This window comes from Belonocnema kinseyi, chromosome 10 (genome assembly GCF_010883055.1).
Source record: "Belonocnema kinseyi isolate 2016_QV_RU_SX_M_011 chromosome 10, B_treatae_v1, whole genome shotgun sequence".
Lineage (NCBI taxonomy): Eukaryota > Metazoa > Arthropoda > Insecta > Hymenoptera > Cynipidae > Belonocnema > Belonocnema kinseyi.
Genome location: NC_046666.1, coordinates 10,368,956 through 10,372,059, shown reverse-complemented (window position 1 = coordinate 10,372,059; position 3,104 = coordinate 10,368,956). Strand labels below are relative to the sequence as shown.

Here is a 3,104-nt window from a genome sequence, read left to right as displayed (position 1 = left end):
TAGAGTGAGTTAACAATTACTGCATGTGAAAAAATAATTATTTAAACAAATTATTATTGTTATTAACTATGTTGTTCTTTACTATTACTAGATAGTTTCGGCTTCTTCTAAAATTTTTATCTTTTTACCCAATTTTTACTTAGTAAAGTAATAAATAATGCAAGTTAACAAACATAGCTGTTTAAACATTTTTTTATTGTTTATAACTATCTTCTCTTAAATAAGTGGTAAAAAGGACCAATTTTTTCTAAAATCTTAAACTTTTTGTAGAATTTGCACATAGAGAGATAATAATCAATGCAAGTCACAATAATAATTGTTTAAACAATTTATTATTGTTTATAACTATCTTCTCTTGGTGTAATGCTCGAAAGTTGTGGATTTTTATTTTGAAAAATTAATTTTAAGAGAATATTTAAAAAGATTTAAAAAGATTTCTTAAATTGTCAAACATAAATTTGGAAAATTTTAAAGACATTTTTTAAATTCATTAGTATTTAAAACAAAATTTTTAGGAAAATTCGAATTATTTCAAAAGAAGTTTAGAAGTTCTGAAAAAATGTATATAATTAAAAATGTGAAAAAATGTAAAACATGTAGATTTTTAAAAATTTTGAAACAAAATGGTGAAGCTTTTTTAAGGGATTTTAAAAAATTATAAAAATTAATTAATTTCTAATCTAAGAAATGTTCAGTTTATGAAAATAAAATTTTAAATGTAATCGTTCAATTTTAAATGTTTCTAGTCTAAAATTGCTTAAAATGCTTTGCAACTCAGTTTTTATTACTTTAAATGGAAACATATTTAGCTTTAGAATTCGAATTTTTTATTTCATTGACCGTCAAAAATATTTTCGAATATTTTCATAAAGAAATTTCTTCCTCTCTCTCTCTCTCTCTCTCTCTCCAGGGTGACCGCTGAAAATGTTTTTTATTTTAAAAAATTAATTTTAATAAAACATTTTAAAATATATATATTACAAATATTTCTCAAATTTTTAGATTCTTGGACCACCTTAGCGAATATTTAACCGATTTATAGATAATTCGTCCTTTTCGGTTTAAATTTGAACAATTTTGTTAAAAATTAATTGATTTTTTTTTTAATATTTAAATTTTCACTAACAACAAATTCACTTTTAGCCAATAAGTGTAATTTCAAACCAAATTTCCAAGGAAATTTAGAATTAAAATCTTAATTGGTACAGTTAGTTTTTCGTAAATTAATTTTCTGAACTTAAAATTGAATTATTTCGTCTTTGGCTTACATTTTTTAATTCGAGAATCGTATTTTTTGGTAGAAAATGAAATTTTAGTTGAAAATCGAACCATTGGGTTGAAAATGTATCTTTTATAGTTAAAATTTCAACGATTTATGTGAAAATTCAACTACTTGTTTTAAATCTAAAAATTTATATTCAATATAATTTTTTAAATTAATTAATTTGAGATATTAAAAGATTAAAACTAAAATTTGTAAAATCTATTTTAATTTTTGAATTCTAAATAAATTTTTTCAATAACTCCTTTCCTAAAAATACATTTTTGTTGTTGAGAATTGACATATTTTGTTTAAAATTAATGTTTTAATTAAAGACCATTTTTTAATTGCTTATTTAAATATCCCACGTTTGGTATCAAATTTACATCTTTTAGTTGAAGATTCCACGGTTTAGTTGAAAATATCTCTTTTTTAATTAAAAATTTATATATCTGGTGACAGATTGGTCTTTTCTGGTACCAAATCAATTTTGTTGTTAGAAATACAACAGTTTACAGCAAAATCTAACTACTTGATTGAAATTTTAATTATTTTCATAAAAATTCATACTTTATTTGAAAATTTAACTATTTTCTTTTAAATAAGTTTGTTTTTTTAAATCAATTTTTTAAGTGAAAAATTAACTATTACGTTTTTGACTAAATTTTGATAAAAAATTAATCTTCTTAGTTGAAAATTTATGTTTTTAGTTGAAATTTGCAATACGTGGTTAATAGTTAAACTCTTTGTTAAATAAAATTTTTTCTCCAAAATTCAACTGTTCTTTATTGTTCTTGCTTAAACATTCATTTCTTAACAACAAATTTAATTATTCTATTTTTGGTTTCAGTAAAAATAATAATAACTGTCACTCTACGGATATAAATAAAATGGTGTAAAAATTAAACTGTTAATCCGCAAAATTTAGAGCCATGAGAGCCTTCAAGATAAATAATTATCAACACTAAAAAAAAAAAGATCTTCTAGTGGCTCGAAAACCACGATTGCATATTCTTCGGTAGTATAGTGGTAAGTATCCCCGCCTGTCACGCGGGAGACCGGGGTTCGATTCCCCGCCGGAGAGAAATTTTTACTTTTTTTTTTTAATGTAAACATTTTTCGGTCCCTCGGTCTCTTTTCTCCAAAATTGATGTAATTGTCACTTTTTTTCAAAAAATAACCGTCACTTGGTTATGTCTTACAGAATTTGTTTGCCAATTTACAGTTATTTTAAGTATAAAGAGTAAAATACATCATTTTTCGACAAAACTAAATTAAGGCCATGCAGGGATCCTCGCTTGCACATTCTTCGGTAGTATAGTGGTAAGTATCCCCGCCTGTCACGCGGGAGACCGGGGTTCGATTCCCCGCCGGAGAGAATTTTTTTACTTTTTTTTTTTAATGTAAACATTTTTCGGTCCCTATGTCTCTTTTATTATCCCTTTTTTCTCCAAAATTTACGTAATTAAAACTTTTTTTCAAAAAATAAACGACACTTGGTTAGGTCTTATAGAATTTGTTCGCTAATTTACAGTTATTTTAAGTATAAAGGGTAAAATACATCATTTTTGAACAAAAATAAATGAAGGCTATGCAGAGATTTTAGTGCCTTTTAGTACATTTTAGTGCCGTTTCCTAATTACGGCCCCTGTGAATTTTCCACGAAGTAATTGTAAGGAGAAGTAACTGTGCGCTACGAAAGCATGGAAAATTTTTCGAAATAGATCCCACTGGGCACAAAATTTGGCGACGTCTTTACGATATCGTTATGACATCTTTACGACATCTTATGTCCACGTCGTTACATTGTCTTTACGATATCGTAAAGAAATCCTCAAATCAT

The 3,104-nt window shown here is 25.3% G+C and overlaps 2 non-coding genes across 2 annotated transcripts; both read left to right on the top strand.

Annotated features, from left to right (window-relative positions):
• The first annotated feature begins 2,273 nt into the window (after nt 1-2,273).
• Nucleotides 2,274-2,345, top strand: Trnad-guc. Its single transcript has one exon. It is a non-coding gene; the product is annotated as a tRNA-Asp (tRNA).
• Nucleotides 2,346-2,567: 222 nt separating this feature from the next.
• On the top strand, nt 2,568-2,639 carry Trnad-guc. Its single transcript has one exon. It is a non-coding gene; the product is annotated as a tRNA-Asp (tRNA).
• The last annotated feature ends 465 nt before the right edge of the window (nt 2,640-3,104 follow it).